Source organism: Vulpes vulpes, chromosome 15 (genome assembly GCF_048418805.1).
Source record: "Vulpes vulpes isolate BD-2025 chromosome 15, VulVul3, whole genome shotgun sequence".
In the NCBI taxonomy this organism is placed as follows: domain Eukaryota; kingdom Metazoa; phylum Chordata; class Mammalia; order Carnivora; family Canidae; genus Vulpes; species Vulpes vulpes.
In genome coordinates, this window is record NC_132794.1 from 40,340,260 (window position 1) to 40,357,715 (window position 17,456).

A 17,456-nucleotide genomic window follows, 5' to 3' on the forward strand; every position below is an offset into this window, starting at 1 on the left:
AAACAATCAAGAAAACTAAAAGGCGACCTTTGGAATGGGAGAAGATATTGGCAAATGATGTATCAGATAAAGGGTTAGCATCCAAAATCTATAAAGAACTTATCAAACTCAACACCCAAAAAACAAATAATCCAGTTATAAGATGGACAGAAGACATGAATAGACATTTTTCCAAAGAAGAAATACAGATAGCTAATAGGCACATGAAAAGATGCCCAACATCACTCATTATCAAGGAAACACAGGAAAACCCAGTCCCGGAGAAGCAGGAACTTTAAAAAAAATCCACGCTGGATTCTTCCCGGACAAAAAAGGCGCTTAGCGGGGAAATCGAGAAGAATCTCAGGAGGGGCAGTGGAGCCTCCAGTGTCCTGGGGTCACTAAAGGAGGAGGTGCACCTGGCAGATCTCGGTCAAGTGCCGGGGGGGGGCCTCGGGAGAAGCTCAGGCAGCGGCTCCGCTCCGGGCAGAGGGGGCTGCGCCCTGCTGTCCTCGGAGCCTGGGCCCCCGGAACCCAATTCTAGCAGCGCAGGCCGCAGATCCCAGGGCGCTGGGCGGACGCCAGCGATCCTGCACCCCCCCGGGACAAGTGCAGGTGAGGACTCTACTGCTGCTGGGCACCCCCAAGCTGTGCAGATCAGCACCCCCCGCCCCGGGAGCATCCAGGCCAGTGCACACTGGGAGACTGCCCTCCCCCCCCCGTAGTACTGCGGGAGCTGCCCCCAGGGCTGGAGACCACTGCCAGTGTCCTTGTTCCTCCATGTTTCACCCTGTGCCTGATAGGGGTGGGGCCACCTGGGAAGGAGGCCTCAGGGGTCAACAGCTCCCACTGAGCCCGGCAACTGGGGGGTGGGCAGTGAAGCTCCCCAGGTGCACACACCTGGGAGTCAGCACAGCATGCCCTCCCCTAGAACCAACTGGAAGGACAGGGGAAGAGCAAGTTCTTGACCAAGCAGCACTGGAAAGTTCCAGATGATGTCGAGTGATTTACAGTATATAGAACCAGAGGGTACCCCTCTGATTTTTGTCTTCCTTTTTCCTCATTTTTATATCAGATTAAATTTCCAATTTTTTTTTCTCTTTTCCCACCTTAACTACAATATTTTACCACCTCTTCATTTTTAAGATTCTTCCTTTTTGACTTTCATATTTCTACAATTACAGGTCCTACATCTATTTTCCACTTCTAGATTCCTTTCAACATACACAACTTAATTTGGGGAGATATACAAGATATGTTTTTTTTGTTGTTGTTTCGTGGTTTTTTTGTTGTTGTTTTCTCTGCTTCATTTTGTTCTACAATGGCAGAAGTTAATACCTTCTAAAACATGACCAGTATGCACCCAGAACCAAGTGGTATGCCGTGCTGGTTCATTCTGTGAGATTCCTCATTCCCATTCTGCCCTCCTCTTTTATCTCATTTAGGTTTTGGTGGTCAATGTTGGGGGCCTCTACAAGTATTTCTGGTTTACATAAATTTGGGACTGAGCATCTTCTAACATACAGAACTTAATATACTCAGAAACAAGAGGATCACCCTCTAGAACCCCTCAGGTAGACTACATTCTCCCTCGACTACAACTTTTTCACCACCACCATCTCCCAGTCCCCCCACTTTTTTTTTTTACTTCTCCTTTTCTTTTTTTTTTTTTCCTTTTCTTTCTTTTTTCCTCTTCTTCTTTAGGATTCCTGGCATTTTATTTTGTACTACTTTGTTTTAAAATGTGTTTTTCACTTTAGTAGCCCTTTAGTTTTATTTCATTCTAATCTTTGTTTTCAATTTCTGGTCTCTGGCCTCAGCAGAATCACCAAGGGTGAAATTTACTTAGGTCGTGCTTGATATGCTTGATGAGGCCCACTCATACAGCCACTCTGCACTGAGCAAGATGACTAGAAAGAAGAACTCACCACAAAAGAAAGAATCAGAAACAGTACTCTCTGCCACAGAGTTACAAAATTTGGATTCAATGTCAGAAAGCCAATTCAGAAGCAAAATTATAAAGCTACTGGTGGCTTTGGAAAAAAGCATAAAGGATTCAAGAGACTTCATGACTGCAGAATTTAGATCTAATCAGGTCGAAATTAAAAATCAATTAAATGAGATCTAATCCAAACTGGAGGTCCTAACGACGAGGGTTAATGAGGTAGAAAAATGAGTGAGTGACATAGAGGACAAGTTGATGTCAAGGGAGGAAGCTGAGGAAAAAAGAGAAGAACAATTAAAAGATCATGAGGAAAGGTTAAAGGAAATAAATGACAGCCTCAGAAGGAAAAATCTATGTATAATTGGATTTCCAGAGAACAAGAGGGACAGAAGACCAGAAAGCATATTTAAACAAATTATAGCTGAGAACTTCCCTAATTTGGGGAGGGAAACAAGCATTCAGATACAGGAGACAGAGAGGTTTCCACCCCCCCCAAAAAAAAATCAATAAAAGCCATTCAACAACTTGACATTTAATAGTGAAACTTGCAAATTCCAAAATTAAAGAGAAAATCCTTAAAGCAGCAAGAGACAAGACATCCCTAACATAACGGGGAGAAATATTAGATTAACAGCAGACCTCTCCACAGACACCTGGCAGGCCAGAAAGGGCTGGCAGGATATATTCAGGGTCCTAAATGAGAAGAACATGCAGCCAAGACTGCTTAATCCAGCAAGGCTCTCATACAGAATAGGAGAGATAAAGAGCTTCCAAGATAGGCAGAAACTGAAAGAATATGTGACCACCAAATCAGCTCTGCAAGAAATATTAAGGGAGACCCTGTAAAAGAAAGAGGAAGCCCAAAGAAATAATCCACTAAAACAGGGACTGAATAGGTATTACAATGACACTAAATTCATATCTGTCAATAGTAACTCTGAACGTGAATGGGATTAATGATCCCATCAAAAGGCGCAGGGTTTCAGACTGGATAAAAAAGCAAGACCCATCCATTTGCTGTCTACAAGAGACTCATTTTAGACCTAAGGACACCTGCAGCCTGAAAATGAAAGGTTGGAGAACCATTTACCATTCAAATGGTCCTCAAAAGAAAGCTGGGGTAGCCATCCTCTTACCAGATAAATTAAAGTTTATCCTAAAGACTGCAGTAAGAGATGAAGAGGGGCAGCCCAGTGGCTCAGCAGTTTAGTGCCACCTTTAGTCCAGAGCCTGATCCTGGAGACACGGGATCAAGTCCTGCATCAGGCTCCCTGCATGAAGCCTGCTTCTCTCTCTGCCTGTGTCTCTGCCGCTCTCTGTGTGTCTCTCATGAATAAATAAATAAAATCTTAAAAAAAAAAAAAACAGTTCAAATTCGACATTTTAAAAAGAGAGATCAAGAGGGACACTGTATCATATTTAAAGGATCTATCCAATAAGAGCACCTAACAATCATGAATATTTATGCCCCTAACGTGGGAGCTGTTGTGCGCAAGATCACTAATCCGAGAAACCGCCAAGGAGCCGACACCAATGCAATCACACGAGGGTTGATTTACAAGCTCGAGCCTGGGTCCAAGTACACCCTACGCAGCGGAGCAGAGACTCGGACCCCGAGACTAAGAGGCTTAGCAACTTTATAGGGGCCGGTGGCCAATGGGATACGCAGAAAGTTGCACAGTCAGGCTGGTCCACTGAGCATGGTTTCCGGTTAGGGTGTGCCCTGGTCTCTGACTAGGGCGGGCAGTGCCCTAAGCAGGTCGGCACAAGGCGGGTGCAGCCCAAAATTGAGTCAGTCCTGCTCTGCTTGTCCAGGGGTAGGGGATTTTGTTAAATTTCCTGGGTCCCACATTCCCCCCTTTTTCAGAGGATCCTATGCAGGACCCAATCATGGGTCCAGGTTGCTCTCAGAGTGAGCCAGGGGAATGATTAAACCAGGATTCTCACCAACCTTGTTGCTGCTCTTGCTCTCATTTACATTTAAGGCAGCACATAACCCCCCCACCCCACCCTTTGTTGTAAGAAGACTAATTCTAATCTTCTATTTTGAAGGACAACCTTGGACTAGGGAGTCTTGGAGGTGGGAAATAAGTGAGAACGGCGCAGTCTTAGCTTTAGGGGATTGTCCTTGTCTGGTTGGCCTTTCCATTCTGGAGCAAAGTCCTTGAGAAGGCCTGTGGGTCAGCGGGCCGGACGTGGGTGTAGTGGACCCAGGGAGTAATCCCGTCGACCTTGAGACCTTGAGAGCGGTGGGAGGGGTCAGGATCACGAGGTAGGGTCCCTTCCAGCGAGGTCGAAGTGCCTGGTGTTGGTGTCTCCGCACGTACACCCAGTCACCTGGCCGATATTGAAGGGGGCCCGGGGGTGGCCCAGTCTCGTAGAGGGCCCTCAGCTTAGGCCACACCTGCTCATGGGCTCCTTGTAACATTTGGAGGGAGAAAAGAAGTTGGTGATCATCAAATTCAGCAAGCACCTCAGGTTTTTTTTTTAATTTTTATTTATTTATGATAGTCACAGAGAGAGAGAGAGAGAGAGAGGCAGAGACATAGGCAGATGGAGAAGCAGGCTCCATGCACCAGGAACCCGACATGGGATTCGATCCTGGGTCTCCAGGATGGCGCCCTGGGCCGAAGGCAGGCGCTAAACCGCTGCGCCACCCAGGGATCCCGCACCTCAGGTTTTAAATTGGGGATGACAGGTGGAGGAAGACGGACCATGATCTCGTAGGGAGTCAGTCCCATCTTATGGGGAGTTCCTCACCCTATATAGGGCGAAGGGGAGGAGAGCCACCCGGTCCCCGCCAGTCTCCAGGCTGCCTTAGTTAAGGTCTCCTTGAACGTTCTGTTCCTCCTCTACCTGTCCTGGGCTCTGGGGCCTCTATGCACAATGTCATTTCCAATCTGCCCCAAGTACTAGGGCCACTCCCTGTGTTACCTTAGAGACGGATCCTGGGCCGTTGTCTGACCCAATCCTAACGGGAAAACCCTACCTCGGTTCGATGTCTTCCAGCAGTTTCCTGGTCACGGTCTGTGCCGTTCATGTTTGGTGGGAAATGCCTCTGTTCAGCCTGAAGAAGTATGTACAAACACTAATAAATACCTGTACCCGTATTTTCCAGGTTTCACCTCAGTGAAGTCCACTTCCCAGTAGGCTCCTGGGCGGTCCCCCCAGAGCCAGGTGCCCGGGTTAGACCCACGGGCGGTGGCATCAGTTAACCCGCTGGCACGGCCGCTCGCCACAATCTGCTCCATCTTTGCTCGAGGGTCCTTAATAGTGACCTTTGCGTGTCGTACAAGGTCTCCCGTCTTCCTTGTCCCCAGGTGAGTCCCCGATGCCTCTGGATGGGCCGCGCCGTCCCAGTTCCTCCGGCAGGAGGATGCTGGAGTTCGCGGCCCTCCCCCAGCCACGCGGGCCTTGGTCTGGTGTAGCCAGCGTCAGTGTAGTTGGGGGTGCCGGGCGGGGTCGGTGCCCCCGGGTCAGGCCGCGGGGTGGCTAGGACCCGGGTCAGCAGAGGGGCCGCCTCCCCAGTTCCAGTCGGCTAACAGGTCCCCGCTGCGGCGTGTCTGCTCTCTGGCGCCCGACAGCGGGCGACGGCGACGGCTGCGGCCTGGGGCAGCCAGAGGCCGTCGGGGGTTCAAGGGTCTCTGTTCTGGTTTTATAGTTTTCCCTCTGCGTCCGCAGCCCCCTCTCCCGGTGAAGGCTCCGGGCGGAGCGGTGGCGAGGGCGGCCCCGCTGTCGCCTACAGGGTGATTCGCTCACCTTCCCCGTGGTCAGCGCCTCGGCCAGTGCGGCCGGTCCTGCCCTTTGGGCCGGCTCCGTGGTCACGGCTGCCCCGCAGGGCTGAGTCCTTCTCGGACAAAACTGCTGCCGTCGGTGGACCAGGCGGCGTCTGCATTCGGCAGTGGCGGGTCCTGGAGATCAGCTGATTCCGTGCACCTGGAGGACGGTTTGGCTGTGGGATCCTTAGGATGGTCTCCTTCCGTGCATCCGTCAACCATCTGTGTCCCTCTTTTAATTTGTGCCCAAGGTAGCGCACCTCTGCTCTGCACATCTGGGCCTTCTTAGCTGAGGCCCGGTACTCTAGGGCCGCTATGGTCTGGAGCAAGGCCCTGGTGCCTCGCAGGCCTGTGTCCTGGTCCTCCGCCGCCAACAGGATATCGTCTACATATTGTAATAAAGTTAAACGTGGGTGCCCAGAATGGAACTCACCTAGGTCTTCGTGTAAGGCCTCATCGAAGACGGTCGGTGAATTTTTGAATCCTTGTGGTGGTCGAGTCCAGGTGAGCGGCCGTTGATGCCTTTCTCAGGGTCCGTCCATTCAAAGGCGAAGAGGCCTTGGCCCCTGGGCGCTAAAGGCAGGCTGAAAACGGCGTCTTTTAAATCTAATACCGTATACCAGGTTTTGTCTGGAGGCAGGGTGGAGAGGAGGGTGTATGGGTTTGGGACCGTAGGGTGCATATCCTCTACTGACCGGCTGACTTCCCTCAAGTCCTGGACTTGCCTGTGATCGTTGGAGTGCAGTTTCGGAACCGGCAGCAAGGGAATGTTCCATGCCGATTGGCAGGGCCTTAATATGCCCGAGTCCAGTAGTCGCCCTATGCGGGGTGTGATTCCCTCTCGTGCTACGAGAAGCATGGGGTATTGGCGGACCCTGACAGGGTCTGCCCCCGGCTTTAGTTCTATGTATATGGCCGGTGGATGCTGGGCCAGCCCGACTCCCCCAGTTTCTGCCCATGCTTGGGGGAATTCCCACAGCCAATGGTCAATGTCAGTCATTGGGGCTGAGGGCATTAGGTGGAGATGATATTTGTCTTCTAAACTCAGGACAAGCACCTGAATCAGGTGCCCCTTTTTGTTTAGGGCTTTTGCCCCTTCGAGGTGGAAGCAAATTTGTGCCCCCATCTTGGTGAGCAAATCCCGACCTAACAATGGGTAGGGACACTCAGGGATGACCATGAAGGAGTGGGATACCCGGCCCGTGCCGAGATCCACAGTTCTTTGGGGACTCCATGAGTACTGTTTGGTGCCCGTGGCCCCTTGCACCCATGAAGTCTTGTTTGCCAATTTCCCTTGGGGTTGTATAAAACCGAATGTTGTGTACCAGTGTCCACTAGGAATTCAACAGGTTGCCCCTCCACTTTAAGAGTTACCCTGGGCTCAAGGAGGGGTGCCAAACCCTGACTCCCCTAGTTGTCCAGGTCCTCCATTTCTAAGATCTTGGCAGGGGCCCTAGATCTTTTGTTAGGGCAGCTTTTTACCCAATGGCCCTCCTCTTTGCAATAGGCGCATTGGTTTTTGTTCAGCTTAGGATGCTCCCGACGGGGACCAGGGCCATCCTCCTTACCTGTCCCTGAAGCCAGCTTCTTGAGGTGCCTCTGTCTTTCCTGTGGGTCATCCATGGTTGTGGCCAGCAGGATCTTGGCCAGGTTTCGGGTCTGCCGGTCGCTTAGTTTGGTTTGCTGTTCTTCTGGACTTTCTCTATTATTATAGACTCTTTCTGCCACTATCACTAAGTCCTGCAAGCTCTTCTCTCCCAGTCTCTCTACACTTTGTAATTTCTTTTTAATATCTGGAGCGGCCTGGTTAACAAAAGCCATGATAATTGCGGCCTTTGTTTCCGGGGCTTCTGGGTTCATAGGGGGGCACTATCTAAAAGCCTCTATGACTCTCTCTAAGAAGGCTGCTGGACTCTCGTCCTTGCCCTGCCTCACACCATATACCTTGGCCAGATTGGGAGGCTTGCTCGTGGCAGCCTGGAGACCTGCCATTAGAGTCTGGCGGTGGACCCAGAGTCTCTCCTTACCTTCAGCCGAGTTGTGGCCCCAGGTGGGGCGGGATAAGGGGAAGGCAGCGTTTCTGAGGTCTGGGTTTTGAGTCGGCTGTCTGTCCTCTCCCAGGACAGACTTCCGGACTTCCACCTGAATTCGTTCTCTCTCCTCAGTGGCGAAGAGAACCTGCAAGAGCTGTTGGCAGTCCTCCCAAGTAAGCTGGTGGGTAAAGAGAACAGGATCTAAAAGCCCGATTAGATCTCTCGGATTATCAGAGAACCTTGCATTTTGGGTTTTCCAATTATATAAATCACTGGTGGAGAACGGCCAGTACAACATTAGCTGTCCACCAGTCTCATCGGGGGGCCCCATGGCGTGCAGAGGAAGGACGGTGGAGTCGGCCGGCCCCACATTCGGAGGTGGGGCCGTCCGGTCAGTCCGACCGCGTGTCCCCGCTGCTGGCCCATGCACAGGGACTCATCAGGGAGGGGTGGCGCCCCTTCTGCAGCCCCCGATGCCTCCAATGGAGGGGCAGAAGCAGGGAGGGATGCCCAGTAAGGCAGAGGGAGAATTAGATCCTCCAGGGAGGAATCCTGGAAGACTGGACGAAGGGGTGCTTCAGGCATAGAGTCGGTCTCCTTTTTGGCTTTCTGCAGGAATAGAATCTCCATGGGTCCTGCTTTGGGGGGTAAAAATGGTTTTAGCCAAGGAGGAGGATTCTCCATCATGTCCTGCCAGATCAGGATGTAGGGAACCTGGTCAGAGTGGCCGTCTGGTTCGTCCCTGAAGATCACGGTCTTAACCTGTAAGATAATAGGTAGGTGAAAAGTTCCTTCCTGGGGCCATCCCACGTCAAAGGTTGGCCGTTCTGATATACAATAAATTTGGAACTTCTCTCTCCGTATGTCTATGCTCAGAATACGAGCTCTTTCCCTAATATCCGAGAAGTGAGAGAGCATAAGAGATAGGGGAGCAGTTTCTGTCTCCCCCATTATGTCCCCAATATACACCAAGACACAGATAGTAAAGACGATTAACAAGGACCCAACAACACAGACAAACGTGCAAACAGTTAACAAGAACAAGGTAACAGACAAACGTTCCGTGCGGCCGTGGAGACAAAACAGAAAGTAACCTGAAGGGCTGGCAGCTGGCCCTCCTTGCAGATGAGGACCCCGTCCTCCAGGCAGGGGCAAGGGACGTCTCCTCAAGACCCCTGGTCGACGGCCCGCCAGCGCGGCTGCCTAAGCCAATGCTGACCCAATACAGATTGGAATTCCTACAGGTACAGTACAGTTTAGAGCTCTCAGAAAATATGCGTGTGCAAAAGGTGGAAAAAGTTGAGTGCACTCACCATGCGTGAAACCCTCCGGATGGGGTCCTGGAGGTTTCTTGGATCCCAGACGAGCCCCCAAATGTTGTGCCCAAGATCGCGAATCCCAGAAACCGCCAAGGAGCCGACACCGATGCAATCACACGAGGGTTTATTTACAAGCTCGACCCTGGGTCCAAGTCCCTGCTCCGCTGTGTCGGGTGTACTTGGACCCAGGCTCGAGCTTGTAAATGAACCCTCGTATGACTGCATCGGTGTCAGCTCCTTGGCAGTTTCTCAGATTCGCGATCTTGGGCACAACAGGAGCTGCCAAGTATATCAATCAATTAATAACCAAAGTAAAGACGTAGAGAAAAATTCACTAATACTGGGAGACTTCAACACAGCACTTTCTGCTAATGACAGATATTCTAAGCACAACATCTCCAAAGAAACAAGAGCTTTAAATGATACACTGGACCAGATGGATTTCACAGATATTTACAGAACTTTACATCCAAACATAACGGAATACACATTCTTCTCAAGTGCACATGGAACTTTCTCCAGAATATACTACATACTGTGTCACAAATCAGGTCTCAACCAATACCAAAAGATTGGGATTGTCCCCTGCATATTTTCAGACCACAATGCTTTGAAACTTCAACTCAATCATAAGAAGAAATTTGGAAGAAACTCAAATATGTGGAGGTTAAAGAGCACCCTGCTAAAAGAAGAAACGGTCAACCAGGAAATTAGAGAAGAATTAAAAAGATTCATGGAAACTAATGAGTTTGAAGATACAACCATTCAAAATCTTTGGGATACAGCAAAAGTAGTCCTAAGAGGGAAATACATCATAATACAAGCATCCCTCAAAATATTGGAAAAAACTCAAATACACAAGCTAACCTTGCACCTAAAGGAACTGGAAAAAGAACAGCAAATAAAACCTACACCCAGCAGAAGAAGAGAGTTGATAAAGATTCAAGCAGAAATCAATGATATAGAGACCTGAAGAACTGTAGAACAGATCAACAAAAACAGGAGTTGGTTCTTTGAAAGAATTAATAGCATAGATAAACCATTAGCCAGCATTATTAAGCAAAGGAGAAAAGACTCTAGTTAATAAAATCACAAAAGAAAGAGGAGATATCACAACCAATACCAAGGGAATACAAACGATTTTAAACACATATTATGACCAGCTATAAACCAATAAATTAGGCAATCTAGAAGAAAGGACTCATTTCTGAAAAACCACAAACTACCATAACTGAAACAAGAAGAAATAGAAAACCTGAACAGGCCAATAACCAGGGAGGAAATTGAAGCAGTCATCAAACACCTCCCAAGACACAAAAGTCCAGGGCCAGATGGCTTCCAGGGGAATTCTATCAAACATTTAAAGAAGAAACAGTACCTATTCTACTAAAGCTGTTTGGAAAGATAGAAAGAGATGGAGTACTTCCAAAATCCTTCTATGAGGCCAGTATCACCTTCATTCCAAAACTAAAAGACCCCACCAAAAAGGAGAATTATAGACCAATATCCCTGATGAACATGGATGCAAAAATTCTCATCAAGATACTAGTCAGTATGGGATCCCTGGGTGGCACAGCGGTTTAGCGCCTGCCTTTGGCCCAGAGCACGATCCTGGAGACCCGGGATCGAATACCACATCGGGCTCCTGGTGCATGGAGCCTGCTTCTCCCTCTGCCTGTGTCTCTGCCTCTCTCTCTCTCTCTCTCTCTCTCTCTATCATAAATAAATAAAAATTTTTGAAAAAGATACTAGTCAAGAGAATACGACAATACATTAAGAAGATTATTCACCATGACCAAGTGGGATTTATCCCCAGGGTGCAAGGCTGGTTCCACACTCATAAAGCAATCAATGTGATAGATCATATCAACAAGAGAAAAAACAAGAACCATATGATCCTCTCAAGAGATGCAGAGAAAGCATTTGACAAAATACAACATCCATTCCTGATCAGAGGGAACATTCCTCAGCATCTGAAAAGCCATCTACAAAAAGCCCACAGCAAATATCATTCTCAATGGGGAAACACTGGGAGCATTTCCCCTAAGATCAGGAACACGATAGGGATGTCCACTTTCACCACTGCTGTTCAGCATAGTACTGGAAGTCCTAGCCTCAGCAATCAGGCAAAAAAAAGAAATAAAAGGCATTCAAATTGGCAAAGAAGAAGTCCAACTCTCCCTCTTCACAGATGACATGATACTCTACATACAAACCCCAAATACTCCACCCCAAGTTTGCTAGAACTCATACAGCAGTTCGGTAGTGTGGCAGGATACAAAATCAATGCCCAGAAATCAGTGGCACTTCTACACAAGAAAAATGAGACTGAAGAAAGAGAAATTAAGGAGTCCATCCCATTTACAATTGCACCCAAATGCGTAAGATACCTAGGAATAAACCTAAACAAAGAGGTAAAGGATCTATATCCTAAAGACTACATAACACTTCTGAAATAAATTGAGAAAGACACAAAGAGAAAATACTCCATGCTCATGGATTGGAAAAATTAATATTTTGAAAATGTCCATGCTATCCAGGGCAATTTACACATTCAATGCAATCCCTATCAAAATACCATGGACTGGGACGCCCAGACAGTTCAGGGGCTTGGTGCATGCCTTCAGCCCAGGGCATGATCCTGGGGTCCCAGGATTGAGTCCTACATCGGGCTCCCTGCATGAAGCCTGCTTCTTCCTCTGCCTATGTCTCTGCCTCCCTCTCTCCCTCTCCCTCTATCATCTCTCTCTCTCTATCTCTCTCTCTCTCATGTGTGTTTGTGTCTGTGTGTCTCATGAATAAATAAATAATTTTTTTAAAAAAAACACCATGTACTTTCTTCAGAGTTGGAACAAATCATCTTAAAATTTGTGTGGAATCAGGGATCCCTGGGTGGCGCAGCGGTTTAGCGCCTGCCTTTGGCCCAGGGCACGATCCTGGAGACCCGGGATCGAATCCCACGTCGGGCTCCCGGTGCATGGAGCCTGCTTCTCCCTCTGCCTGTGTCTCTGCCTCTCTCTCTCTCTCTCTGTGACTATCACAAATAAATAAAAATAAAAAAAAAATTTAAAAAAAAAATTTGTGTGGAATCAGAAAAGACCCCGAATACCAGGGAAATACTGAAAAAGAAAACCAGAGTGGGGGGCTTCACAATGCCGGATTTCAAGCTGTACTACAAAGCTATGATCACCAAGACAGTGTGGTACTGGCACAAAAACAGACACATAGATCAATGGAACAGAATAAAGAACCCAGAAATGGGCCCTCAACTCTATGGTCAACTAATATTCGACAAAGCAGGAAAGACTATCCACTGGAAGAAAGACAGTCTCGTCAATAAATGGTGCTGGGAGAGTTGGACATCCACATGCAGAAGAATGAAACTAGACCACTCTCTTGCACCAGACACAAAGATAAACTCAAAATGGATGGAAGATCTAAATGTGAGACAAGATTCCATCAAAATCCTAGAGGATAACACAGGCAACACCCTTTTTGAACTTGGCCACAGCAACTCTTGCAAGATACACCTATTAAGGCAAGGGAAACAAAAGCAAAAATGAACTATTGGGACTTAATCAAGATAAAACGCTTCTGTACAGCAAAAGAAACAGTCAACAAAACTAAAAGACAACCTACAGAATGGGAGAAGATATTTGCAAATGACCTATCAGATAAAGGGCTAGTATCCAAGATCTATAAAAAACTTATTAGGGGGCAGCCTGGGTGGCTCAGCCGTTTTAGCACTGCCTTCAGCCTGGAGCATGATCCTGGAGACCCGGGATTGAGTCCCACATCGGGCTCCCTGAGTGGAGCCTGCTTCTCCCTCTGCCTGTGTCTTTGCCTCTCTCTCTTTCTCTTTCTCTCCCCCCGCTCCCGTGTCTCTCATGAATAAATAAATAAAATCTAAAACAAATTTTTTCAAATAAATAAATAAAAGAACGTATTAAACTCAGCAGCCAAGAAACAAACAATCCAATCATGAAATGGGCAAAAGACATGAACAGAAATTTCACCAAAGAAAACATACATATGGCCAACAAGCACATGAAAAAATGCTCTGCATCACTTGCCATCAGGGAAATACAAATCAAAACCACAATGAGATCCCACCTCACACCAGTGAGAATGGGGAAAACTAACAAGATAGGAAACAACAAATGTTGGAGAGGATGTGGAGAAGGGGGAACCCTCCTGCAGTGTTAGTGGGAATGTGAACTGGTGCAGCCACTCTGGAAAACTGTGTGGAGGTTCCTCAAAGAGTTAAAAATAAAACTACCCTACAACCCAGCAATTGCACTACTGGGGATTTACCCCAAAGATACAGATGCAGTGAAATGCTGGGACACCTGCACCCCGATGTTTCTAGCAGCAGTGTCCACAATAACCAAACTGTGGAAGGAGCCTCGGTGTCCATAGAAAGATGAATGGATAAAGAAGATGTGGTTTATGTATACAATGGAATATTCCTCAGCCTTTAGAAATGACAAATACCCATTATTTTCTTCGACATGGATGGAACTGGAGGGTATTATGCTGAGTGAAGTAAGTCAATCGGAAAAGGACAAACATTATATGGTCTCATTCATTCAGGGAATATAAAAAATAGTGAAAGGGATTATAAGGGAAAGGAGAGAAAATGAGTGGGAAATATCAGAGAGGGTGACAGAACATGAGAGACACATGACTCTTAGAAACAAACAGGGGATAGTGGAAGGAGAGATGGGTTGGGGAGACAGGGCGACTGGGTGAAGGGCACTGAGAGGGCACTTGACAGGATGAGCACTGGTTGTATGCTATATGTTGGCAAATTGAACTCCAATAAAAAATATATGCAAAAAAATTTAAAAATTTAAAAAATAAAATCATGATGAGATACCACATCATACCTGTGAGAATGGCTAAAATTAACAACACAAGAAACAACGGGTGCAAGGATGCAGAGAGAGGGGAATGTTTTGGGAATACAAACGGATGCAGCCACTGTCGAAACCTATATGGAGTTTCCTCGAGTAGTTAAAAATACAACTACCCTATGGCCCAGCCATTAAACTACCAGGTATTTACCCAGAGGGTAAAAAATAATCATTCAAAGGAGTACATGCACCTTGCTACAGCAACATTATCAACAATAACCAAACTATGGAGAGAGACCTAATGTTCATTGACTGATTAATGGATAAAGAAGTGATATGGGGGCACCTGGTGGCTCAGTTGGTTAAGCTTCTGCCCTCAGCTCAGGTCATGGTCCCAGGGTCCTCAGACCAAGCCCCACATCTGGCTCTCTGCTTAGTGGGGAATCTGCTTCTCCCTCTGTACTCCCCTCATGCTTGCTCTCACTCTCACATGTGCACTCTCTCTCTCTCAAATAAAATCTTTTAAAAATAGGAAGTGATACATGCACACACACAATGGAATATTACTCAGTCATCAAAAACAATGAAATCTTGCTATTTGCAACAATGTGGATGGTGTGCATTATGCTAAATGAAATCAGTCTGAGAAAAACAAATACCATGTGATTTCATTCATACATGGAATTTAAGAAATAAAAAGAGGAACACACAGAAAGGAAAATTTAAATAAAAGAGAGAGGGAAACAAACCATAAGAGACTCTTCTTTTAATATTTTATTTATTTATTCATGAGAAATTCAGAGAGAGGCAGAGACAAAGGGAGAAGCAGGCTCCCTGCAGGGAGCCTGATGTGGGACTCAATCCTGGAACCCCGAGATCATGATCCGAGCCAAAGGCAGACACTCAACCATTGAGCCACTCATGTGCCCTATCATAAAAGACTCAACAATAAAGAACAAATGAAGAGTTAATGGAGGGAGATGGGTGGAAGATGGCTAAATGGGTGATGGGTATTAAGGAGGGCACTTGTTATAATGAGCACTGAGTGTTACATGTAAGCTATAAACCACTGAATCAAAATAATTAATTAAATATAAAGTGACCAAATTAATCATAAAAATAAATAAATAAATAAATAAATAAATAAATAAATAAATAAAATCTGTGTACCAATCTCTTGCTCATATTTCTAACCTGTATATCAGACTTGCTTATCCAGATACCTACGTTACATTTCTACTGTTATATCCCAAAGCATCTTAGATGTAATGTGCACACAATTGAGTTCCTGCTTTAACATACTCCTTCATCTTAAGTGATGAAAGATACATCTTTCTAACTGCTTGTCTCAAAAAACTTGGGAGTCATTTCTCTAAAACTCAGTATCCATCAGCTGGCAATTGTGTTAGCTGACCCTTCAAAAGCTCACTATATCTTATAATTTGCTACCCAAGCCACAATTTCCCTCTTCCTTTAATTTCTGCAACACAGTACTAACTTACCACTGCTAAAACCATTGCACGTTTCCTAGACTATTCTTTGCAAGATAATCAGACATAAAACTAATTTAATTTTTTCTCCTTTTTTGCAAATAGGCTCCATGCATAGTGTGGAGCCCTGTATAGGGCTTGAATTCACAACCCTGAGACCAAGACCTAGGCTGAGATCCAGAGTGAGATCCTCAACTGACTGAACCACCTGGGTGCCCCAAAGTTAATTTTACATGTAAATGATATCATGTCACTTCCCTGCTCAGAATTCTCCAATGATCCCCCTTTCTCAGAGTGAAAACAAATATGTTACAATGGTTTACAGAATCCTGAATGATTTGGCCTCACTTTACCTCCATGAATAGTCTCCTTCTATTCTCCTTCTTTTATATTGACAAAGTAACACTGGCCTTCTTGCTGTTTCTTGAATACAACCAAGCCTTTTAGGCCTTTACTAACTGTACCCTCTGCATAGGATGCCTTCCTATGGATATTTACATTGATAATCCATTCAACTATATCAAACCTTTGCTCTAGGACACCATCCCAAAAGATGCCTACACTTTGACTACCTGACTCAGAAATGCAATCCACTACCCACAAATCTGGAGTTTCAGAATCACCTTAACCTTCTCTATTATGTTGGTAGCTCACTTATTTCTTTTTAACTTAGTATAGAACTTTCTTGTTTATTTTGCTTATTATTTATCGTCTGGATAGCACCACAAAGGTAGGAATTTTATATACATATAAAATATATATTATCTATAAATATATATTCTCAACTGAGATATCCCAAAAGCCTACAATAATGCCTGGCACTTGATAGGCATTTGGCATTTGCTTCATAAATGAAAAAGTGAAAAGAGGATGTGGAGGGAAAAGGAGAGGGAGAGAATGAAAACCACTCCTGGGTTTCTTGTTTTCATCACTGAATAGATAATTGTGGAAGACACAGTTTTCAGGGATGATCATAAGTACCATTTTGCACTTATTCAGTCAAAGGACATATGCAAGATACCAGAAGATATATTACACATGAATCCAGATGCCAGAAGAGTCAAGGACTGTGTTTTATACAATAGTGTCATAAAAAAATGGTTACAGATCAGAAGGGAAATGATTATTCATTAAACAGTACCAAGAGGGGGGGGGAGGGGCAAGACGGGGGAGGAGCAGGGTCTCCAAGTCACCTGTCCTCAACAAATTACCTAGAAAACCATCCAATCATCCTGAAAATCTACGAATTCGGCCTGAGATTTAAAGAGAGACCAGCTGGAACGCTGCAGTGAGAAGAGTCCGCGCTTCTATCAAGGTAGGAAGACGGGGAAAAAGAAATAAAGGAACAAAAGGCCTCCAAGGGGAGGGGCCCCACGAGGAGCCGGGCTGAGGCCGGGGCGAGTGTCCCCAGGACAGGAGAGCCCCGTCCCGGAGGAGCAGGAGCTGCACCAACCTTCCCCGCGGAAAGGCCTCCCGGGGAATTGGAGCAGGATCCCCAGAAAGGCGGGGATGCCCTCGGGCTCCCTGGGGTAGTAACAGAGGAACCGCGCCCCGGGAGATGCGCCGAGCTCCCTAAGGGCTGCAGCGCTCGGCGGGACCCGGAGCAGCTCGGAGGGGCTCGGGGGCGGCTCCGCGGAGGGGGCTGCACGGCTCCGGGAGCAGCTCGGCGGCGGCGGCTCGGACGGAGAGCCCCAGAGCTACTGCGGGGGCTGACTCCAGGGTCCCAGAGCTGCCCCCGCCACTGTGGCTTCCTCCCAGGGCCTCACGGGGTGAACACCCCCCACTGAGCCCTGCACCAGGCAGGGGCAGAGCAGCTCCCCCAAGTGCTAACACCTGAGAATCAACACAGCAGGCCCCTCCCACAGAAGACCAGCGAGACGGACCAGTTCCAGGGGAAGGCAAGGGACTTAAAGTATACAGAATCGGAAGATACTCCCCCGTGTTTTTTTTTTGTTGTTGTTTTTTGTTTGTTTGTTGTTTGTTTTTGTTTTTGTTTTGTTTTGTGCTTTTTTTCTTTCTTCTTGATTTCTGATTGCTTCCCCCACCCCACCCCACCCT